The sequence below is a fragment of the Cervus canadensis genome, chromosome 10, assembly GCF_019320065.1.
Source record: "Cervus canadensis isolate Bull #8, Minnesota chromosome 10, ASM1932006v1, whole genome shotgun sequence".
Classification (NCBI taxonomy): domain Eukaryota; kingdom Metazoa; phylum Chordata; class Mammalia; order Artiodactyla; family Cervidae; genus Cervus; species Cervus canadensis.
The window spans coordinates 38,745,820-38,771,825 of record NC_057395.1 but is presented as its reverse complement, the minus strand read 5'-3'; the positions used below and the strand labels follow the sequence as shown (position 1 = coordinate 38,771,825).

The following is a 26,006-nucleotide window of genomic DNA, read 5'->3' as shown; positions in this document are numbered from 1 at the left end:
TAGATAGACTTCTTGGTTTTTGACTTTTTTTTGAGAACTTAAATCTACTGAACAAAACACTTTGTGACAGCACCACAAAAGTTCTTAGAAGGAAGATCTCAGAACTTGAGCTTCAGCTTTAGACATCAGATATCTAGAAAGAAATGACAGTTCATTTTCCCCAAATAAATTTAAATAATTACAAGTTTTAAAACCTTCCAGAGTGAAGCTCTGGGAAGTGACAGCATTTGGGCACTAGTTTTGATAACGGATAATTTAAACAACATGTGGTAACATTTACAAAAATGTGTAAGTGATCAAAATTAATTGATTAAGCATTTGTATTTCTGTCATGTACTTGCATAGGTGTTTCCTGATTCTATAGGACCAGTGGTTCTTTTCATGACACAGCATACAGCAAGCAGATGGAAAACATTAAATACTATTTTCCATACTTGTCAAAAATATTTTGTAATCATTACTCTCTATATATACTTAGTATACTAAATTACAGTAGAGAAAATATTCATGACAAAGTGGACCACTGGTGTGAAAGGAAAAACAAACTAGACTTTAAAAGGAAAATAAATATGAGCTGGATCTTGAGTAGTGATTTTAAATTAAAAACCATGAAGAAATAAAATGATAGGGATTGGATTTTGCCTTCTTGTGTCCTTATACAACATTTCTATGTAGTTTTAGCACCTACAGAGCCTGGGCTATATCTGATACTAACAAATCACCTCTGAGAGCTAGTAACAATTTTTCACCAATGCAAACTTGATAACTAGCCAATAAAGCAGATTCTGAACCAGTTGGTCTGATTCTATCATTGGTACTAAGTTAGCTAAGACCTCCATTTTTAATCTTTGTCATATTTTGAGGACTTTAAAAACAGTATAAATTACCATTGATGTTTTTAACATCAGAGCTAAAGAATTTTAGAGCTAGTAAGGAGGTAGGCAGTTATCTGGTCCACACCTTTTATTTTACACCAAAATGATGCATTTGCACAGAATTTAAATAGTTTATTCATGTTTATTGGGAGCTGTTATTCCTACTTTGCCTCTCAATTTTTTTTTCCTCTTTTTTGCAAAAGAAGTTCTGCAACTCTGGTGATTTTTCTTTTGTCTGTTTTTCGACCTGACCAACAGCTTTCCAGGTGGCTCAGGGGTAAAGAATCTGCCTACTGATCCAGGAGATGCCAGAGTTCAATCCCTGAGATGGGAAGATCCTCTGCAGGAGGAAATGACAACCCACGCAAATATTCTTGCCTGGAGAATCCCATAGACAGAGGAACCTGGTGGACTATAGACCATGAGGTCACAGAGTCAAGTCGGATGCAACTGACTGCAAGCATGCATGCGCACACACACACGCACACACGCGCACACACACAGGGGTACACTTTTTGGTTTGCTATTTATATTTTCTTTTGGCTGCTCAGTAGAAATAGTTGCTGTGAACCTATAACTTCAACTCTCAGTGACTAACAGAGAAAGTCCTTATTATCTGGATAAGTGTCTTCTTATACCTTTGCAGTACCACCTGCTGATTAATTAATGTAAGGAAATTAGAACTCTCTTAGGTTAAAAAAAAGAACCTCTTTTTAAAAAGTACTTTAAAAAGGTACTTTGTTAAATGTATACTGTGGATTCTTACAAAACAACTTATCTTTGGAAGGTCTTGGGTATAGCTGGGCCTTGAGAACTTCTGGAACCAAGATTCCCAGTCGCTTGTCCTTTTTCTTTTTCTTTGTCTGTCTTGCATTCCTTCTTTTTGAATACAAATGAATGTTTCTCCAAAAATATACTACCAGATCTGAGTTTGAATCTTAACAGTATTCCAATTCTGGTCCTAAAATTCTAGGTAAAGGACACTGATTGGCTTAGCCTGAATCACGTGCCTGCTTATAGACAGATCGACTCAGGCCAGGAAATGAATTACTGGAGTTACAGCATCTTGTCTTCAGGGAGCGCTCTTGGCTCCAATCAGTGGTATCCAGGAAATGGGATCATTCATCTCCCACCATAATCATGAATTACTGGAGAAAGAGTAGTTCTGAGAAAAGTGGATTCCAGAGGAACAGTTGCCTTACCGGTCAGTGTGTGACCACATTCAAGATTTGCTCTCCACATTTTTATCACCATTCCAATCTCTCCTTTCCCCAGCCGTGTAGGAACAAGTCAAATTTTAAAGCAGCCTAGAGAATTAGTCTTTAGATTTTACCCACACATCTTTACACCAGTACTGGGATTTTTTTTACCAGTTTTAATTGTGCAGTAGATGATACATATAAAAGCTCATAAGTGACATTGATGTAAATTAGGAAACATAAAAATAAATCCCTGTGAATCCATGACCTAAGTTGAGGAAATAGCATATTACAAACACGGCTAAAGCCCACAGTGTGTACACTCTGTAGCCTTCCTCAAAAAAATGAAGTGAATGTGTCAGTCGCTCAGTTGTGTCCGACTCTCGGCGACCCCATGGACTGTAGCCTGCAAGTCTCCTCTGCCCGTAGGATTCTCCAGGCAACAATACTGGAGTACGGAGCCATTCCCTTCTCCAGGTGATCTTCCCCACCCAGGGATCGAATTCAGGTCTCCTGCATTGCAGGCAGATTCTTCACCAGGGAAGCCTCCAACACCTTAATACAGAAGATAAGTATTACTATAGTTCCCCTTGTTGGCAGGAAGACAATGGAAGTAGTAAAGAAGGTAGGCTCTGGATCAGAATAATACATTTTTCACTTACTACATGCATGAGATTAGGTGAATTACTTCATTTCCCTATACTTCTCTCTAGTCTTCACCTGTAAAATGGGATTAAATTGTTTAATAGAAATATTCATTAACAAGGGACAAGTTAAACAACTGTCTGCTATTGGGCACAGAAAAAGAGATCAGATTTTTGGTTCTCAAATGGAAATGAAAAGAAGAGTTCGCCTGTGTTTCTCTGGTAATAGAAGCCAAAATGAATTACATTTTGTAATTCATTTAGTAGAAGTAGAAGGTATGAAAGAATCTGAATATCTTTCAGTGATGCCCATTTCCTAATATCTATTAATTTTATTTACTATTACCAAGTATACACACCTCTACTTTGAAAATATACTTGGGAAAATGGATGCAAAATCAGTAAAATCATCCCTTGGGGGGAGAAATTGCATTTTGTAATTTTATTTAATGTGAACTTATCTGAAACGAAACTGTAGCCATATGGACACTAGTGAAATGAAAAGCATTGTCACATAGTGACTATTTGGGCCACTTTTTGGGTCCTTTCAAGGGTCTGTCTGTCTGTAAATATAGGCAGCAAAAGTACTCGAGCATTTGTGAGGTCTTGATGATGTTTTTGCGTCCATAATGTTTCTTTCTACTGGGTTTTCTTTGTGGATCCATGATCCACAAAGCAGAACTTAGTGTATTTGCTGAAGAACTTTAAACACACACACACACACACACACACACAAAGCCTGCTCCGTACAGCAACGGTCCCCAGACTTTTTGGCACCAGGGACCAGTTTTGTGGAAGACAGTTTTTCTGTGGATGGAGGGGTAGATGGTTTCTGGATGACTGAAGTGCACTACATTTATTGTGCACTTTCTTTCTATTTGTATTGCATCAGCTCCACCTGACATCATCAGGCATTAAATCCCAGAGGCTGGGGACCCCAGATCTAAGAGGCTCCCAGGAGTGCTTTCTCTTGGTCCAAACAAGGTAACTCTCACTGGTGGCAAGAGCTGCAAGGGAGGGTGGGGGCAAATGCCCCAGAGATTCCGGCTCTCCCCCTGCCTCAGCGGTCAGTTCACTGTTTCCTCTTGGTGATCTTTTCACAATCGTGAAAGAAGTTTCTATCTGACTAGAGCTGACAATGCAGTTCTACTGGCACAAATGGCCTTTGGTCGTAGTACAATTACATGCGTCAAACACACATTCAGATGTCTGATAGTAATGGCTGACATAGGTTTAACATTTCCTTTGTGCTCTTTCTATTTTAATTAATCTGAAAAACAGCTCACTGGGGCTTCCCTGCTGGCTCAGTGGTAAAGAATCTGCCTGCCAATGCAGGAGACACAGGTTCAGTCTCTGGTCCGGGAAGATCCCACATGAGGAGGAGCACCTAAACCCAGGCACCACAACCATGAGCCTGTGCTCCAGAACCCGGGAGCTGCGACTACTGCAGCCCACGCTCCCCAGGCTCTTACGAAGCCCGTGCTCCGAAAGAGAAGCCACTGCAGTGAAAAGCCTCAGCGCTGCAACTGAAGGGCAGCCCCTGCTTGTTGCAACTAAAGCAAAGCGTGCACAGCAATGAAGACCCAGCAGAGCCAAAAATAAAAATAAATTATAAAATACAAACAGCACATTGATGTGGTTGTTACCATTAGCCCCATTTTAAGGATGAGGAAATAGGCCTTAGAGATGAAGTAACGTGTCCCAATCTACCCAGCCACTCAGTGGGGCAGCTGGAAATGACGCTCTCCAGTCATAGCCATGAGCCTCCCAGAGCAGCGGGTATGGTCTGCCAGGCTTCCGGGCTCTTGACTAACCCCAAATAAAGCATGGAATACCTCCTCCTCACCAGCTTCTCAGGAGACCCAGCACATTGCTAGACCCTTCAACAGAGAGGAATTAATGCCTGTCCTTGATGAGCAATGTCCTAGAGGCTTAGAGAGTTAAAGATACTTGACAGTTGGACTCAGCCAACTGGCAGTTTACTCACCTGGCAGAATCTGGTCAATGGGAAAAAGGAAAGAGCCACAATTAGCGAATAAAAACCACCTTTCCTTTTCCTGAAAGTTATATTGGAAAAGGATTCTACTTTTAGAAGATGTAAAATCTAGAATCAAAAAGGACCTCTAGAAGCAAAGAACAGATCAATTCTAGTTGCTTTTTAAGTGAATTCTTGAACGTGAGTCTTTGTTTTAAAATGGTATATACATTTTGAAGTTTTATAATAACCAAAGATGGCTGGTTTTCCGGTCTTAAACTTCTCCAAAATGAAAAGGCTTGCCTTGAAAACATTTCTAGCTTAAAAAAAAAAAAATGCTTCAGCAAGCCCTGACTTAGGAATCATGAGCAATCTTGCTCCTTCTCAAATGGTTCCTCTCAGAAGTCATTGCAACTTACCCCCCGCCAAGTGGCTGGGCTACTCTCAACCCTACTGCCTCCCAGAATTCATCTCCAGGCAAATTTGCCTTGTGGCCTCTCCCAGTTGATCCGCTTCTGTGCTCCTAAGCAGGGGGACAGATCCAGAGGCTGTAATACACTTAGGCAGTATTTTCCCTTTGGACTGCCAGCCTGACTCAGACCCAGGTGAGTGGTGATTCAAGTTGAAACAAACATGGGCTCGGTCCAAGCCTTTGGTTTTGATCTGTAGGAAAACTTCTTTGTAACGTGTGCCAGGGAAAAGCAATTTAAAAAATAATAATAATATGCAGGGAATTGTTATATAAGACCTAAGACTGCTTTAGGGTCCCTTGGCTGGGCTGTTTAAAATGCCTTATTGTGAGGAGAAAAATGTAAAGTGAAGGAATATTACAACTAAATTTTGGTATAAAAACATAGCCTTTTAAAGGAAGTTGGAGTTGAAGTGCTCCTTGTAAAGGACTTTGAGGCCATCATCTTTCAGCTTCTCAGGAAGTCAGCCCAGTGGCTGATGTCAGTTTCTCCCAAATTGTGAGTGTGTTGGAAGGTGATGAATTACAAAGTCAAGGATCTTCTCATTCTTGTTCTCATCCTCTTGCGAGAAACTACTGCGGGCAGACAGACTCTTTACCGTCTGAGCCACCAGGGAAGCCCATATGACTGTAAAACGTCCTTGAAAAGAAATTAGCTATAAAAGGAGATGTCTTGAATTCTAAATTGATTTATCTGCTGTGCTTAGTCACTCAGTCATGTCCGATGCTTTGCAACACCATGGACTGTAGCCCACGAGGCTCCTCTGTCCATGGAGATTCTCTAGGCAAGAATCCTAGAGTGGGTGGCCATGCTCTCCTTCAGGGGATCGTCCCAACCCAGGGATTGAAACCAAGTCTCCCACATTGCAGGCAGATTCTTTACTCTCTGAGCCACCAGGAAAGCCCAAATTGATTTATAGTTTAGGCAAATTTTTGCTTGGGACAACATAGGCCCAAATTCACATCTGGGTCATTTATTTCTCCTTTCCCATCATTCAACCAATTTTAATCTTATAGAATGAGGTGGATCATTGTAAAAAATTATTCAAGTAAGTCTCATTAAAATTTTATAAAACATGAATTGTTAAAATCCTTCTGTTATCCACTTATTAATGTAATGACATATCCTTTATAGAAAAATTATTTGTACTTCAGTTTTTCTCTAGTTAAATATTTTTAACATTATAAAGCCTATTTAATGCTCATAGGTCCTGAGAATGTGCATAATAACAATCTGCTTAAGCTATTTTTTGTGGGTCTTAAAATTTATCATTAATAAGCAAAATCAATACCTTAGGTATTGAATCTAGGTGGAAGGAGTATGGAAATTTCCTGTAAAGTTCTTTCAACTTTCCTATATATATGAATTTAAGTAATAAAAAGTTGTAAAAGAAAATCAAACTAGACTTCCCTGTGTAACCTCTCTAACTTTTTCATTAAAATACCTGAGAAGATACACAAAAGGCCAGCAACTGGAAACAGTGCTGGAAACTCAGGGGGAAAGAAAATGCTGTTTGCAGCACTGAAAGACAAGTGCCCTATTGAGTCCCTTGGGGTGGGCTGAGGGACACACTCTGGGGCTCTCTGTGCTGTGAATTCTAAACTAAAGCAGCAGCGGTAACAGCAATAAAGCAAAAGGCATCGATTCACCTCAGCTGCCTGCCCAGAACAAGGAACTCTCTTGGACTAAAACACCAAAGAAGCCTTCAGCCACTGACTTCTGCTTATGAGCTCTGTTGTGAGCTGAACAGAGCTTTCCCACTGACCCGCTCCCAGCCCCACCAGCCGCTCCTTTCTTTCCGGAGCTACCCAGACGGTAAAACTTCTGCCACAGTGCAGACAAGTAGTGATCTGTTTCAATATAAAATGATTTTTTAAAGAATATAGTCAAGAGGAAAGAAAGAAAGAGCCCCAAGGATAACATCTGTAGGGGATGTGGTCAGTCGACATAGCCCTGACTCTTTGTGACCCCTGTGGAATGTAGCCAGCCAGGCTCCTCTGTCCGTGGAATTTTCCAGGCAGGGATACTGGAGTATGTTGCCAAGTTCAATTCCAGAGGATCTTCCTAACCCAGGGATTGAAGCCACGTTTCCTGCTTTGCAAGCAGATTCTTTACCACTATGCCACCTTCCCAAGGTCACCAGAGAGCTGGAGACAAGGGCCAGCTCTTTGTTGCAGCTGGAGAGCCTGCACTCTGAGAGGAAATGGCTCTGGTTCCCTTAGGGCAAAGGATTGGTGACCATGACTTGGGTTTTAAAGTCAAGCTTTTATGCCAAGCAAGTTTAAAATTACGTACTTATTATCCTTTTGATACCTTCATTTTGTCTTAAGAGTCTTGATTCCACTTGGTATCTTTTCCCTTCAACCTAAAACCTGTTAGCTTTTTTTGCAGTGACTGTCTGTTGGGAAAGAGTTCTTCCAGTGGTACTCTGTAATGTTTTTACCTTCATTTTTAAAGGAGGTTTTCAATGGATATAATAGTTTAGCTTGCCAGCTTTTTTTTTTTTTTTTTTTTTGCTTGCTAGCTTTTTACCCCGCTAATTCTCCTTTTAGGACTTTGAAGATATGGTTCTAGTGTTCTCTGGTCTTCATGATTTCTGAGAGAATTTAGCCATCATCCTTACTACCATTTCCCTGAAAGTGAAGATTTTTCACCATCTGGGTGCTCTTAAGGTCTGTTCTTTGTCTTTGCATTTTAGTACAGTTGGACCCTGGTATGTCAGGTCTTTCCAGGTGGCATTAGCGGTAAATAATTTGCCTGCAAGAGATGCAAGAGATGCAGGTCAATCCCTGGGTCGGGAAGATCCCCTGGAGTAGGAAATGGCAACCTGCTCCAGTATTCTTGCCTGAAAAATTCCATGGACAGTGGAGCCTGGTGGGCTACAGTCCATGAGGCCACAAAGAGTTGGACATGACTGTTCAACAGTCTCACCCCAGCTGTTTTCTTTGTGTTTATTCTGCTTGGAGGCTACTGAGATTCTTGAATCTTTGGTGTCACTAATCAGCTGAAGAAATTTCTCACCCATTATTTCTTAAAATTTTTCCTGTGCCTCACTCTCTTCTCCTTGGATTTTTATTACATGTACAGTGTTTGGCTATTGTTATTATCTTGCAGAACTCAGTTTCGGTTGCTTTTTAACCTCTTTCCCTCCCTCTATTTAATTTAATTTTGGATCATTTCAATTGACTTGTCTAAAGGTTCACTATTTTCTTTTCTCTGCTGTGTCCAGCCGGCCAAATTCATTGAATGATTCTTATATCTGTTATATATTTTCTAATATTTCTATAACTTTCAGTTCTCTGTGGATTTTGCCCATCTACTTGTGCAGTGTCCGTTTTCTACCCACCAGAGCCCTTAACATTTATTATTTATTATAGTTATTGAAAGTCCCTGCCTGATAAGCCCAACATCTGGGCCATCTCTGGGTTTGCTTTTATTGACCATTTCTTTTTCCAACCCTAGCTCATATGTTCTTGCTTCTTTGAATGTGTCTTAACTTTTGATATTAGACAAGACATGGATATGGAAGTTAATAATATTTATTTCCAGAGAAGTGCATTTCAATTATTCAATAAGGCCGTCTGGTTAGGGGCCTGAGTTCATCTAATCTGTGTGTGAGTTAGTTGCTTCGTTGTGTCTGACTCTTTGTGACCCCATGGACTATAAGCTGCCAGGCTTTTCTGTCCATGGAATTCTCCAGGCAAGAATACTGGAGTGGGCTGCCATTCCCTTCTTCAGGGCATCTTCCTGACTCAGGGATTGAACCCAGGTCTCCTGCATTGCAGGCAGATTCTTTACCATCCGAGCTACCATCTAATCTGTAGTTGAGCTGAGTATGGACTTTGTTTCAGGTTTGCTAGATTCAGGTTACTAGCTTCAAATGTTTAGAGAGAAGAGCTAGCACTTTCCCTTCAGCAGGGCATGGGACCCTACAGTTCTGTTGTTCTGTAGCCAAGTCACCCAGCTTGCTAAATCATGGGAGATCTCTCTCTGCCCTATAGGCTAGCTGCTAGCTTTGGGGGCCCATGGAAAGTTCTCTTTGCTTTTCATCTATGATTCTCAATCAGGGACTCAGGCGGTCTCTCTGCAGCCTACCCTCAGGCTTTGGAAGCCTATGCAGTGCTCTCAGTAAGGGACTGGTGTCAGCACTCTGACATCCCTTAGCCATAGGAAGCTGCCAGCCAGTGCCTTGCACTGAATGAAACCTCCAGAAGTTTCTCTCAGCTCTCCTTGCTTGCTCCCAGGCCTTGGCTCAGCACCAGTGTGTATTCAGCGAAAGCCCATGGGATAGAGTTGACAGGACTGTGAAGACTTGATCTGTGGATAAGGCTCCTTGGGATTCTAAGCTGTCATGACAACCCACGTGGTGCAGTAATATAATGGGATACAACTAAAGTCGCCTTCAAGGAAATACTACACAGACTCTTCCAGATAATAGGAGATAATAGGAGTAAGAAGAGGGAAGACTTACTTTGTGAGAGTAGCTTAACTTTGATACTAAAGTCTGACACGGGCAACACAGGAAAAGAAACTCACGTGCAAATTAAAGTGAGTAACATGTAAAAAGGATCATCCATCATCGCCAAGAAGGGTTTATATAAAAGATGAAGATATCTTAAAAATTAGTTTTGTATTTATTTTTGGCTATCCTGGGTCTTCATTGCTGCATGCAGGCTTTCTCTAGTTGCGGCGAGCAGGGGTTACTCTTCTTGCAGTGCACGGGCTTCTCATTGCTGTGGCTTTTCTTGTTGCAGAGCATGCACTCTAGGACGCAGGGCTTTCAGTAGCTGTGGCTCCTGGGCTTAGTAGTTGTGGTTCCCGGGCTCTAGAGCACAGGCTCAATAGTTGTGGCACATGGGCTTAGTTGCGCTGCAGCATGTGGAATCTTCCCAGACTAGGAATCAAACCCATGCCTTCTGTATTGGCAGATGGATTCTTTCTCACTGAGCCACCAGGGAAGCCCAAAGATGCAGATTAACTTTAGAAAAACAATAAATGTAATTAATTAACAAATGAAATAAATCCTATAATTACCTCAACAGATCCAGAAAAATGTATTTGATAAAATTCATTTCCATTTATGATGAAAAATTCCCAGAAATTGTGAATAGAAGAAAAATTATTTGTAAACAACCCAGAAACCTTCCATAAATTTCAGATATGATGATGAGTCATTGGAAGCTCCCCTTTGAGTTCAAGAAAAGACAAGAATGTTCATTACTACTATTTCAATTCAGCATTTTAGTAGTGCTCCTAGGCAGAGCAATAAAGCAAGAGGAAGGCACAAAAGTTTGATGATTGGAAAGGAAGAAATAAAACTGGCATAATTCAGGTATGACATGGTTGTGTTTGTAGATGAAACAATGTAATTCACAAAATATTAGAGTCAGTAAGAGAGTTTAGCAAGGTAGCTCCATATAAAATCAGTACACAAATTTCAACTGTATTTCTGTAAAGCAGCAAATTCTTAAAATTATGATTTACAATAGCATCAAACGAAGTCAATTATTTATGAATACATCAGACTAGGGATATATAAAACCTTTAGAGGAAAAAAAAATTAAAAATTTCAGAGACATTTACCGTTTTAAGTGGGCTTCCTAGGTGGCACAGTGGTAAAGAATCTGCCTGCCAGTACAGGAGATGCAGGAGACTTGGGTTCAATTACTGGGTTGGGAAGATCCGCTGGAGGAGGAAATAGCTACCCACTCCAGTATTCTTACCTGGAGAATTCCATGGACAGAGGAGCCTGGAGGACTCCAGTCCATGGGGTTGCTCAAGAGTCAGATGTGACGTCATGACAAAACAGCTTGGGGAGGTAGTTTCACACTACATGGTTATGTTCAGGATATGCTTACCAGGTATGACACAGAAATTTCACTCCTAGCTATACCCTGATACATACACAAGAAAGTTCACAGCAGTGTTTTTGATAAAATTACCCCAAACTGGAAACAATTCAAACTGTCATCACTGGCAGACAGGATAAAGATAATGTGGGATTTTTATAAAGTACAGTTTATAGCAATGAAATTGGATAAATTACAGCTGTACACAAAATAGATACATCTTATTTAAAAAATTAAGAGCAAGAGAAAATTTATCATCCCACTTAAGAAATTTGAAAACAAGCAAAACTAAACACATTATCTATGGATACATGCATGTATGATGATAATATATTGTAAAGCAGAAAATGGTTAGCATAAAAGTCTAGATAAGTGGTATCCTCTCATGGATGGGAGAGGAGTTGGGAGTAGGAAAGACAGCACAGATGAGTCACTTCTGTGTTAGAAAATTTCTGTTTTTTGACCTGGGTGGTGGTTGTACTGGCACATAGTTTTAAACTATTTGTTAAACTATACATGTACATTTTAGACATAGGTAATATTTCACAATAAAAATATGTGTATGTGTGTGTGTGTGTGAGAGAGAGACTGATTGATTGATTCTTGGTTTGGTTTGTGTGGCCCCAAGAAATTCACTGTTCACTGAAGCAGGCATTTTCCAGCAATAATAAAAATTGTTGCTGTCTTAGAAAATGGACTGAAGATGAGAAAAGAAACATTCAGCCTTCCCATGTAGCCCAGTGGTAAAGAATCCATCCACCGCCAAGCAGGAGATGTGGCTTCGACCCCCGGGTCAGGAAGGAAATGAAGAAGAAAATAGCAACCCACTCCAGTATACTTGCCTGAAAAATCCCATGGACAGAGGAGTCTGGTGGACTACAGACCTTGGGGTTGCAAAGAGTCAGACATAACTTAGAGACTACACAATAACAAAGAAACATTGAGTTATAAGAAAAGCAGTGTGTAGTTCAAACATAGACAAGGGTTGAAATGCTAGAGAGCCTATGAACTTCAGCAAATCAGTTGCATTCAGTGATATTCTTGCCCCTATGTTTAATCTGTGCTGAATTTTTCTAAGTTCATAGTGGCTTCTCAAATATCTGCCTCCCTGTTTTCTCTTAGAAGTTGTTGACTAAAAGAAAAAAAAAAAGCACAACCTAAAAATTGAGAGTTATGTTTTATTCAGCAGACACTCTGAGGACTTCAAGCCTGGGAGACAGAACTCTCACATTACTCAGGGAACACTCCGACAAGGTGAGGAGAGGAGACAGCCAGGATAGATAGCAGTTTTTGTAACAAAGACCACATAGATAGAACTTCAAGAGATTACTGGTAACTTAAAAAAAAAAAAAATACAGATATCTCAAGGTAAATAACTTAGCATTTTTTTTGTATGGGAAGATTCAACAGTCTGGGCTCACTGCAATCATTGCTTTGATCTGCACTTTAGCTAATGGGGTCAATATCCTATGCTTTCTCATCCTGAGTCTCCTTGGGATACATTGTTGGGGTGGGGTGGGGGGGGGGCGGGGCGGGGTGGTCAACTGCAGCAGTTGACCACTAGATGGCAGGCATCTTTTTCCAATTGAGTTCCCTCAGGGTTCATTGTCCTTGGCTGTATTATGACGACTTGATGGCTTCGATATCCTTTGTTCACTGATATGGCAGGTGACATTTTTTCCATGGACAAAGCAGATGAAATCAGGACAAAATAGTTTTATTTTTTCTTCAGCTGATGCTCTCTTACTACAGGAGGTAGTGAATGAATCCTATGTCTTTGAAGCTATGAGTTTACAAAGTATGGTAGCAAAAAGGAGTAACAGGATAACTCTTGAGTTGTGTTTCTAGAAATTGTTGTTGTTTAGTTGCTAAGTCATGTCCAATTCCTTGCCACCCTATGGACTATAGCCAACAGGCTCCTTTTTCCATGGAATTTTTCAGGCAAGAATACTGGAGTGGGTTACCATTTCTGTGTCCAGGGGATCTTCCCAATCAAGGGATGGAACCTGTGTCTCTTGTGTCGCCTGCATTGGCAGGCAGATTCTTTACCACTGAGCCACCAGGGAAGCCCATTTCTAGAAGTTCGACGGTGCATATTTTTATTTCAGCACCTTTCTACTGCTATGGGAATACTACATTCTTGGTTTTGTTCTTCACAGTTATAAAGATAAACTGTAATTTTGTAACTATATATTTTAAAAAAAACTAACTTTAAATAGCACTAAGAGTTCACTATGAAACTTTTAACTACCGTGAAAACAAACAAAAATAAAATTAAAACTACCTTCGAACACATGAACACAATAAAACCCTCATCAAAATGACTTCCTGTAACTGGAACAAGTATGACTCCACATTCTAAGAAAGTAAAAAAGATCTGTATGTTCTGTTGAAAATAATCACACTGAACATTTGAGGAAGAGGAAGTTAAGGGAACTACATACAAATTCTTTCATGGGAGAATGAATAGCTGAGAGAGTTAATGAAGGGTAAGTTTATGCATTCAGGCCATGATATTGCTAACTTAGAACAAGCTGTCTTCAAATGTTTAAAATAATCATCCTGGAAAAAATAAATTAAATCACAGTAATATGGTTTAAATTAGAGTAGTAGAGTAAAATTAGGAAAAAAAAATTACATTATTTTACTTAAAGGCTAATTGAAAAAAATCTTTCCAGGATGATTGATTACAGTATGAAAATGACTTTTTAGGAAACAAATAATTTTCTTGAAGATTTTTATAAGACTGCTCCTTTTTCGGTTTGGAGAACACCAATGAGTTAAGGTCTGTTTGTTCTGGTGAAGGATTTTTTTCCCCTTTTCTGCATCCCTACTATTCCAGTCTGGCACCTCCAGTTCTTCGCCACTGAGACAAGGAACTCAAATCAAGAGAACTGGAAGGAAAGGACCATAAGGTAAACTTTACATGTTTGTGTACAGAACTCCAAGAACTTCGATCTGGATCCTAAGCACTTAATAGCCACACAATTTAGAACAAGACACTCAAACTTTATAGGTCTGCTTCTTTGATCTGTAAGCTAGGGATAAAATTGTTTATCTTGCCTACATCATTGGGTTGTTAAAAGGATCCAATAAATAGTGTGCTGTGAAAATCCAAAGTTAAGGAGAGGATCATTACTACTCCAGGACAACTCCAGGCTGCCTGTTCCACCCCACTTTCTCAGCATTCTCTGCCCTGATCCAGCTCTGGTCTTGCTGATGGAGCTCCAAGCTCTGTCACTGGAGCCAGGCATAGGAAAGCAGCTGCGGTGGTCTTGAAGCCACACTCCTTGGATGGGATTCAAACCTGCTGCACCTCAGATGGAACTTGAACCCACAATCCCTGGGCTTAAGAGGGTACTTAAACCCACAGTCTTCTGATTGAAACTGCATACCTGGTCTCAGGACTTACTGAAGCTCAGATTCTTTATGTTTCTGCAAAGAAAGAATTCACTGAGAGGCAAAGTGACAGGTAAGAAGTGCCCTTAACAGTATAGGATGCTTGTGAGAGATACAAGAGGGCAGGCAGAAGGGTAACGCACCAAGAGCTGAGTGGACTATAGTTTTATAATAAAGGAAAAGTGGGGAGGGTGAGAGTCTTTCATCATTCTTGGAGTCTTTCATCATTAACTCCTCCTACACATTGGGCAAGGGAGTTTTTGACCCTGCTTGGCCCAACCAGGACTGTTACAGAGCTATGGAAATGAGCAAAAGGGCGGTAACATATACTGAAACATGATAAGTTATCTCAGGGTTCAGGTATAATGTCACCTTTGCCCTATGTTTCTGCTCTTAATACAGGCAGAAGAAGCCTCTTCCCAAGGATCATTAGCATGCAGACTTCAATGGGCTAGATGTAAGTCTCATTCCATCATTGTTTTATTGTTCGGGGGCATGTCTCCTGCTTCTGCTGCGTGATTTTGTCGCAAAGCAAGCCTGCTTTCCTGAGTGATCATTATACAGATTCTCCCATACTTTTCTCTCTCCTTGTGATTCCTTGGTGGGATTAACTATTTAATCACCCCCTTTGTCCATTTAATCTGTCCCCATCTGTCTGGACAATTGGAGGTGAAGAAGCTGAACAGAGCAGACCTAATGGCTTAGTTCCCTGTAGCTCAGACAGCAGAGAATCCGCCTGCAGTACAGGAGACCCAGGTTTGATCCCTGGGTTGAGAAGATCCTCTGGAGAAGGAAATGGCAACCCACTCCATTATTCTTGCCTGGAGAATACCACGGACAGAGGAGCCTGGCAGGTTACAGTCCGTGGGGGTCACAGAGAGTCGGACATGACTGAGCAACTAACGCTACACTACTGAATGGCTTAGTCACCACCAGTTACCAGCTGTACTCTGTTAGAGCCACAACCAGAAAGAACGTTCCTGACAATTACTCTTTAATAGTAGACATGTTTCTGAAGAATTTTTTTTTCCTAGCTTGGAGTCCTCTCATTCTGATCTCTAAAATGAAGACCTGGGGTTTTTGTTATCAAGGACGGTTTTTCACCCTGGTAGAGAAGCCATCACCTTCTCTACCAGAAAGAGCTCCATCCTCATAGTTGAATCATGAAATGAGTAGGGGATGGTGGAATTTGGTCTACTGAGTATTGTCTGAGATAGGCAGCACTGTTCAGGCCTATGAAATGGTGACACATTACAAAATAAAATAGATCCTCTAGTGGGTCGTGGAAGGGTGTCTACTGGCAGCGTTTTCTAGACTTTTCTGGGCAGAACACAAGCTTTGTACTGCTATTACAGGTGAAGAATTTATATGCCTAAATATATAATTATAGGGGTCAATTTAGAAAGGAATTTTCCCATTCATTATGAGAGTTCACAGGCCTAGGAAGGAATACATTAAGGATCAGGAATGTTAATAGGTACTTGGGCATCAACAAAGTTGAAATCAAGACTAACCAGGCTAACCTGCCTTACTGTCAAAACAAGATTTCTCAACAGTGGTGCTGTCCACATTTTGAGCTGAATAATTCTTTGCTGTAGGACTGTGTCCTGTGTATTGTAGGATGTTCAGCAGCATCCCTAGTCTCTGCTCACTAGATGCCAAAAGCATCTCCTACTCCTGACAACCAGAAATGCCTCCAGACATTGCAAAGTCCACTGGAAAGCAAAATCAATCCTGGTAGAAAACCACTGGACCATTCATTTCACTTACTGCATAAAAATACTGTTTCTACTTCTGGAAGTTTTCTCTCCTAAAGTAATATACTTTACAAATAATCAGCAAATGTTAGTTCTCACTAATTTAACCAACAATGTTTATGACTTTCTCTCTCTGTATTCGCTCAGTCATGTCTGACTCTTTGTAACCCCATGGACTGCAGCCCACCAGGCTCCTCTGTCCATGAAATTCTCCAGGCAAGAATACTGGAATGGGTAGCCATTTCCTCCTTCAGGGGATCTTCCTGACCCAGGGATCAAACCCAGGTCTTTTGCAGGGCAGGCAGATTTTTTACTGTCTGAGCCACCTTTATGACTTTACAAGTTAAAAAATACTTGTAAAAAATACTTCTATATACAATATTATGAGGTGAAAGAAGGAAAGGAGGTAATGTTTATTGGGTATTTACTATGTGCCATTTGCTACAAATACATTTTGCTACAAATACATGTGCAATTCTCCATTGCTTCAAATACATTCTTTTACTTAGATCTTGGATAATTTCTACAGGAGAGTTATTTCCCTACATTTGTAGATGAGGAAACAAGCTTACAGATGTTAATCTTTCCCTAGAACTCTAACTTAGCATCTTGACTTCAACCTTTACTTACCCTACATAACAGCTGCCAGTGAGGCACTGATCTCTTGTACTTGAGGGTGAAAATAGCAGTTATAATCCATGTGTTAGAATTAACTGTCACCTTAAGGGCCCACTTCATTTTTTTATGGTGATGTCACATTTCTACAGCGTAAGAGTCTGGCCTCAAATCACCAAGTTGCAGGTATGTAGCATCATTAAAATAAAATTCAATTCAGTGTCCTAAGAAGGCCAGTTAACCAAATCATCCCACACTCCCCCTGGATCAGTGAGTTACATTACCCTTCCATCTGGCTGATTTGTAACACTAGAGGGCAAGTGTAACTAGGGTAGCAGATGTTCCTGGGGATTTGCAACAATGGAAGGGGTTTTCATTGTAGCCACATGAACAATTGAGTATTAAATACTAGATGCCTCTTTTCTCAAAATTTCTTTGGCTGCTGCATCTCAGAGTTCATCCCATTCTTCTGGTCATCCTTTCCCCAGGCTTCAATCTTCTATCACACAGGTTAATCAGTCCTGTCCCTTGGGTATCCCCTCTTATTCTCCGATTCTCCAGATCCTTTCACCGTTGGCTCTCTCCTAAATTAGATTTCCTTCATATGCAGAGCAATTAGCTTTTCACTCCCTCCTCAGGTTGGGGTCCATCTTCCTGGTGGCTCAGATGGTAAAGAATCCGCCTGCAGTGCAGGATATCCATGTTCCATCTCTGGGTCGGGAAGATCCCCTGGAGAAGGGGATGGCTACCTACCCCAGTATTCTTGCCTGGAGAGTCCCAGGGACAGAGAAGACTGGCGGGCTACAGTCCATAGGGGTTGCAAAGACTTACAAGATTGAGTGACTAATACTTTCACTTTTTCACTTTTCTGCATATTCAGAGATGCATCTGTCACTCTGACAAATGGAAACCCGTCTCCTCAGGAGCTCACCCTGTGTAGCTCTGAAGGACTGGCAGTCCTTGCACTCTCTACGTGTCCTGTGTCCCCAGACCACCCCCATATTCCTCCTCCCAAGCTCTGTGAGTGGAAGAGTTCAACACAGACATTTGTTTTCCCATCGATAAGAATTGTCTAGCCACCCCCATGCACCTAATGAAAGGAAGCAGTGGTTAGCTGGTTTTAATTTTTTTTTTAATACTTCCTTTTGAAGTATAAAATACAAACTGAAAACAGTGTACACTTTATATATATGCATCCCAATTAATTTTTATAAGCTGAACACACTTGTGTAATCAACATCTAGAACAAGAAGCAGAACATCACAAGCTTTCCAGAACCTCTTTGTTCCCTCTACCAATTTTTCTAAATGACAGGTTTGTATATGCCAGCATGTGCTTTCTAACCAAGAACACTGCAGTGAGTAACTGGGTTTTATTGCTGTGTTGCATTTGATCAGAAGTTTTACCATATGAAGCACAATGGTTCACATTATTTGTACACAAGTTACTGAGCATGTAGTGACTCATGTCGCTACATTAACACTGTATTAACCACAGTGTTAATACTGTGGTTAGGGGTTCAAGAGGACAGAAAGACTTCCTAGGTCCTCTTCCTGGGGTCTCCTAGAGCCTCAGTCTTCCCCAGTGGGGTTCTCTCCTAGTCACTCAAGAACTCCCCAGTGTCTTTGAGTTCTATGAGTGTTATCTCTTCTGATAAGTAATTACAGCTCTTCCAGCAGAGCTCACACTAATACCATGTTGCTCCCGGAATCACCAACACCACCACTTTACACTGTCTCAATGCACATGAGACCCTGAACTTGTAGAATTCTCTCCCCCAGGTGAATCTCATCCTTGGAAGCCTGTGAGAATTATCTGAAGAATTACTACCCTCCCCCAACTTCCTTTGTGGCCCAGCTGGTAAAGAATCTGCTTGCAATGCAGGAGACCTGGGTTCGATTCCTGGGTTGAGAAGATGCCCTGAAGAAGGGAAAGGCTACCCATTCCAGTATTCTGGCCTGGAGAATTCCATGGACTGTATAGTCCATGGGATCACAAAGAGTTGGACACAACTGAGTGACTTTCACTTTTCCCAACCCCCAAAACAAAAATCATGGCCGCCCCAAACCAATGACATCAGCATCTCTTGAGGGATAGGATCCAGCATCGATAGTTTAAAAGTTCCAGGTTTCTGGAGGGTTGAAAAGCATTGCAGCTTCTCTACTGGAGAAGTTGGAGCTCTCTTCCATTTCAGTTTTAGGCATCTCAGAAACCACACTAATGTTCTGAGGGTGACCAAACATGCAGACTAAACTTGATTCCCTAGCCACCTTTCAAACATAGGGTAGGGCATTTTTTTTTTTTAAGCAAGGATTTAATACTTAAGTTATCAGAAATTGGCAAAATACCTCCATTATCTCCCAATTTTCTTCCATTGAGCATTGGACGGGAATGGTCAGGCCACCTGGGATCCCCATGATGAAGGTCTACTCAGCAGGATGCTGCCCGGGGGTGCTCTGTCTTCTGCAGCGCCAACATGTGCCTCTATCTGGTCCCATTCAGTTCACAACTAAGGTCTGCCTAGACACAATCATGTTAACAATATACCAGTAGTAGTATTTCAGCAAGTTCCATCAGGCAGGACTGCCCCCAATGTTGGTGACTCCCTAGGGGTTTTACTATGGGAGGATGAACTTGTTTGCCTTGGGCCCAGTTTCGACGCTGGGGCTTAAAGATAAATTTATCAAGTGGTATACATTTACTTCCAGCAAAAACATCTCTTTGATCATTCTGAGCAGATCACTCAGTGTATTCTCCTAGCCTTCAACAGAGGAAAATATTAGGTTAAAAGGAACATGAAGAGCAACTGAAATGAAAGGAAAAAGAAAAGCAGTATGTAGAGACAAGAACAGAAAGAAAAGGTGGGATTTCCAATTCCTTTCTTTGAAACTTGTGAAGAAAGATATAACAGGGGTCAGAGATATTTGGGGCTAAGTTCTTATCTGTATATGAGCCCCAGGCCAGGTGACAAGTCACCTCTGAGATGCTTTCCCACCACTGCCCACCCTTCAGTTACTGCATCACTCAAGTAGTGGAGGCAGGATACAGTTCCAAGAACATCTTCTGGACCCAACACGTCCTATGGTAGAGAAAGCCTCCAGAGAAAGCAGGCACATGATGACATCAAACAAAACAAGGACTGATTGTTTTCTGCGAGTGATGGCCTCCATGACCCTGTCAGTGCTCACACCTCTCTCTGGACTCCCTGAGCTGAACTTCTGGGATGAGCTCTTTCCAGCCAGCCACCTTCAGCAAGCCCAGTCTCCTCACTTCACTCTTCCCCTCCCATCACCACTGGCCACTACCAAAATGAAGCTGGTGAGTGACTGCTACTTGTTGACAGTAAAATCAGAGACAAAAGAGAGCCACTTGTTTCCTGAATGGATCAATTAAGGACTTTCTGGTTGACAAGTAAGGGAAACTCAAACTCACCCTGACTTGAGAGAAAAAAGACACATTAGCAAAATACCAGAAACACCAGAGCGAGAACGATGACTACAGTACTGGAAGTGAACTACAGCTCATCTCACCACGTAGTTAAATCTCCAAAACATAACACTGAACATAAATATAACTTGACAGGGTCAAAATGAAGAACGGTCTATACAATTTGATAAAATTATAAAGTTAAAAAATACATTAAAAAAAGAAGCTTAAGGATAGATAGGTAGTAAAAAAAATATATAATGTCATGTATGGGCATGATGAAGCCTGAATTTATGACAGAAACTGTCTCTGGGCTGAGAAGTGGGATCAGAGTGTCTCAAATCTGTCTTTAATCCTTTATTTTTAAGACATCTAAAGTATAGATGCTTAACAGATTTGATTAAGCTGGCTTTCATCATACAATTCTCTACTCATATCTATATGTTTAAAATATTTCATGATTTTCTTTAAAAGGAGGAACTACTGGCTTACATGGCTTCCCTGACAGCTCAGTTGGTAAAGAATCCGCCTGCAATCAACCCTTGGCCGATTCCTGGGTCGGGAAGATCCACTGGAAAAGGGATACGCTACCCACTCCAGTATTCCTGGGCTTCCCTGGTGGCTCAAATGGTAAAGAGTCCACCTGCAATGCTGGAGACCTGGGTTGGATCCCTGGGTTGGGAAGATTCCCTGGAGAAGGGAAAGGCTACCTTCTCTAGTATTCTGCCACAGACTGTATAGTCCATGGGGTCGTAAAGGGTCAGACACAGACACCACTGAGCGACTTTCACTGGCTTAAGTAACAGAATGATCTGTGAGTAATTGGCTCAATCAGCTTGATCAGGAGCTTTTTGTTTCCATATCTTGGTTCTGCTTTCCTCTTCTGAGTTCTATTTTTTATTCAAATTCCTTATTCCTTATTCAAGCTCCCAGTAGCTGCACCCCCATGTCCTAACCTTTCAGCATCTCTTGTAAAATGGATTTTTCTCTTCTGAAAATTTCAGTAAGAGTCCTAGAATTTCATCCCATTGAAACATGTCCAGCCATGAACTAACACACTTTGACTAGGGGAGTGAGCTGATTAGCTCAGATTTGGTTGTGTGCCTCTTCCTAGAACTGGTGATATGGAGGTCAGTTTTTCCCAAATGACATTAAGGGAGGCACTTCATTAGAGTTTGGGCTTTCCTGGTGGCTCAGTGGTAAAGAATCCACCTGCCAATGCAGGAAACGCAGGTTCAATCCCTGGATTGTAAAGATCTCCTGGAGAAGGAAATGGAAGCCCACTCCAGTATTCTTGGCCTGGAAAATCTCATGGACAGAGGATCCTGGCAGGTTATAGTCCATGGGCTTGCAAAAGAAACAGACATGACTTATGCAACTAAACAACAACTTTCTGGAGGAAATTAGGAGAACGCTAACAAGAAGGGGAAATGGTTTAGGGGTAGTAAGAAACAGCATGTGTCTATCATGATAAACCTGCCTTCAAGAATTGCCTGTATGTGTGCTATCAATATATCTATGATTATCTTAGGACAATTTGTTGTGCTCCTTCACCTCTAAGTGAGACTGACTCACAGGAAAAGATAAATCAGTCTCACTTAGGGATATATTTATATGTGCCAGAAAATATAATTGAACAGAAATATATAGAGGAATAATTTACCAAAACCAGTCAACATTTACCATGGCATAGAATAATATGACAAAATCCATTATTACATCACATTGATAAGCTATGATGAATAATAAACAGTAGGTAAAACTCTATAGATGGTCCTATTAAAACTGTTGTTGTTTAGTTGCAAAGTTGTGTCCAGCTATTTGTGACCGCATGGACTGTAGGCTGCCACGCTCCTCTGTCCATGTGATTTCTCAAGCAAGACTACTGGAGTGCATTGCCAATTACTTCTCCAGGGGATCTTTCTGACCCAGGGGTTGAACCTGAGTCTCCTGCACTGGCAGGTGGATTCTTTACCACTGAGCCACCAGAAAAGCCCCCTATAAAAATTAGGAACTAGAAACAATGACCCACGTTATTATCATTATTATTTAATTTTTTTTTCTGAAATGCTAGTCAGTGCATTAAGCAGATATAAAAAGTATCATAAATAGAAGGTGGGAGAATTTTCATAGCAATAAAAGACCAAAACTAACAAAAGGGAACATATTCAGTCCAGTTTATCAACAAGGAGAACCTGATCTAAAGGACAAAGATACAGGCATGCTTTAGCACGAGGACAGTGGGAGTACAGATAGAGAGTCAGGTTGTTCTCAGAATTATCTCAGAACTAGAGAGAAAGAACAACAAGACCCAGTCCCCTGGAAATGGGGCTGGCAGGGATGAAGCGGGAAGAAGGTCCAGCCAGCTGGCTAGAAAGCCAGAAGACGCTAACACCCTAGCATTGATAGTAGGGAAGGCCTGAGCCCTCAGGACCTCTGGGTCAAAGAGAGTCAGGTTAGGGCCTAGTCCTGCTGTGTTCTGTGTGTGTCAATGACTCTGGTGTACTGGAACCGTAGCTACACCTAACAAAAGCACGCTCAAGTGAGAGCAAAGGGCAAGAGATTTTGATGTGCTGGGCTGGCAGCCTAAATGGATGCTCCTTCTGGACTGAGAAGTTTTATTCTCATGAGACGAGTTTTGACAATGTTCCCCATGTGTATCAAAGATGTGAATTGTATATTATAAACTCAATCAATATTTTTTTTTAATCAATATGTTTTAAATAGATTCATGAAAGAGAAGTTTGAGCTTTTGACAGGGGTGGCCCTCCTCTTACTCAATAGTGCTAGTCCTGTGAATACAATAGAGAGCCAGAAATTCCAAAGGCTCCAAAGGTCAAGGGATCCAAAGGTCAAGGGATCCAGTTTCAGGTAAGAGGGAATAAGTGTATTCTACCCTTTCCCTCCCACTGAATTGCTGGTCCTTTAATGGACCGAAACCTGGTGGTCTGGAGTCGACGATAAGAAAGTAAGAGAGAGAGAGAAAGACACAGGGACCAAAGCTCCGATGGAGCAAAGGTGTTTTAATCAACATGGTGTGGGCACATATACTGTCTTACAAGGTAGTTATTCTCAGCAAAGATAAAGATTAAAATTCCAGACTTACAAAACATAAGGCAATTCCTATCAAAGAGAGTTGCAAACAATCACTTTTTACCGTATGGTTCATAAAAAGGAAGAGGGTACTTATCACCGTAATGAGAAAAGCCTGGATTCCTTAGTCCCGGGAAAGGCGTGCCTCTCCTCTTAATTCCTGAATATTCATGAATATTCAGGAATTAATAAGGACCAGAGGATTCCTGACAGATCCAAAACAGCACACAGGAAGCCTCCTGTTAAATGCTTCCTGACACTGAATGAAGTTGTAAAACCTGGAACATATATTTGGAGCAGCTATTTGAGGACTCTGAAAAGTAAATAGTTCCCAGGTGGTGCAGTGGTAAAGAATCCACCTGTTGGTGCAGGAGATGCAGGAGACCCAGGTTCGATCCCTGGGTTGGGAAGATCCCGTGGAGTAGGAAATGGCAACCCACTCCAGTATTCATGCCTAGAGAATCCCATGGACAGAGGAGGAGCCTGTGGGCTACATTTCATAGAGTCACAGAGTTGGACACAGCTGAGCATATATGACACACACAGCATATGGCTTGGGAAGACCTCAGGTCAAAGAGCTATGAAGTAAATATGTCAACTCTGGCACTACTGAGTTAAAGATAAGTTCCTTCTCTGGACTTCATTTCTTCCCCTTCTCCCTGGATAGGAAGCAATAGCAACAGAAATGGATCCAGAATTGGAAACCATAACTTGAGATTGGTCAATCAACCCTACAGCTTGGGTCTGACTCACTATCTGGAATATAGCCATCTGCCCCTACACCCCTATTACCCAGGTCTCTTTGAATTATTAAGCAGGAAAGAAATGAACGTCTTTCTTATGTGAACTACTGTATTCTGAGGTCTCTTTATTACAGCAGCTTAGCCTTTACTCCCTACGGGCTTCCCTGCTAACTCAGTTCATAAAGAATCCGCCTGTGATGCAGGAGATCTGGGTTCAATCGCTGGGTTGGGAAGATCCCCTGGGGAAGGGAAAGGCTACCCACTCCAGTATTCTGGAGAATTCCATGGACTATAAAAGTTGGACACAACTGAGCAACTTTCCACTTTCTTTCACTTTAGCCTGTACTCCAGCTTACACATTCCTAACACAATCAATGGATTCTTCAAGGTGTAGGTGCTTGTTAAGTTTTGCTCTTCAACTCAGTTACCAAGATTAGTAAAATGCTGAGTTGGAAGGGACCTAAGAGAGTTTACTGTAAGCTACTTGTAAGTTCTGAAAAGCACAGTCTTGTGGCAGTAAGCCATTTTAAGACCCTGGAAACAATTCCTTAGTGTTAGTGAAGATTCCTCCTTAACCTGTCCCTTTTCCTCACCTATGCCAGTTCTCTGATCTACTCTGGTTGTCGCCATTTCAGTGTCCTGCTCCCTCCCATCCATTCATGGGGCCTGGCAATGCCTTTGTCCTTCACTTTCTCTTTTCTTTGGCTGTGCTGTAACCCTCCTCTTCTAATACAGCGTTTATGTGCACTGTCCTTTTATTGATTAACCTCTGGGCTTGATATTGAGAATCTTTTAATCAGAAACTATAAATACTCTTTCTAGTGACCAGTCCCAACCTGAAGCCATCCAGGAGCCCGCAGAGTATTGCCTCATTAGAACAAAAGATGTGCCTATTGCCTAGGAAACCCCATAGGGTTGGGTGACTCTCTGTAAGAGGCTCGTATTGGTCTCATCACTCAGGAAGTTACAAGCGGTTTAAGAGCTCTGTGTCAGGAACTGTGGGTGGAGACCAAGCATGTATTTCTTATTATGTCACCTTCCCAAGTCTTTACTTTTACATGAGGAAACATGTCAGAAAGACTAAGTGACTGGTCAGTAGTTACAGAGTCAATATGTAGCAAAGCCAGGACTAGAATTCAAGTATCTTCACAGGACAAGAGTTTGGCCACTCTGTCATTTTGCGTCCAGGTATATCCATACCAGTTTATCTCTATTTTAGATTCTCATATTACATTGATTAAAAAGTCACAATTAAGTTTACATTAAAAAAAACAAACTCACCTCTAATACTATATTCTCTGTTGAAATACTTTGCCAGCTTATCTTTAGCTGGCTTTTCGTAATCTGAGTTATTAGCCATGGGCACCACGGTCATCGTCTCATTATTCAGTATGAATTTTAACTATTCATTTAGTATGACTTCAGGAAAATCTATGGTCTGCCTTGAATCGTGGTCCATCTATTCTGCCCCATGTTTAAATATCAGACAGCTCACACAGCATTTTGAATGGAAAATATTATCAACATGAAATATCTAAGAAGCTCTAGTCAGTGGTAAAAATGACCATAATCTGGATAGCCTAGAACTCATATCCATTGAATCAGTATTCTCCAAAGTCAAATTCTCTTCCTTTCTGGCTTGTTAATGGTTAAAAATTGAAACTAGAAAATAACCAGAGGAGTTAGGACTCCCCTTCCTATCACTAAGAATGGGTGAAATAAACTCTTCCAGTTCAGCCAAAGTGTGCACGGCGACGATGCTAATAGGAGTAATGGCGCCTATTAGGACAGCTGCATTCCGTTCTCAGCCCCCAGCCTTCTGACCCAGGGAAACCACTTCAATCCTGTGACGCTCTGTCTCTTTAACTGTAAAGTGGGATTAATATTAGGTGTTCAGTTCACAGTGAAGATGTAAAGAGACGGGCTGTATCAGTCAGGGTCCCAGCAAGAAATAATCCAGT

General features: G+C 41.3%; 1 pseudogene; it reads right to left on the bottom strand.

The window, feature by feature from the left end:
• LOC122448891 overlaps nt 1–25,420 on the bottom strand; it is a 178,438-nt pseudogene extending 153,018 nt beyond the window's left edge.
• Nucleotides 25,421–26,006: the final 586 nt, after the last annotated feature.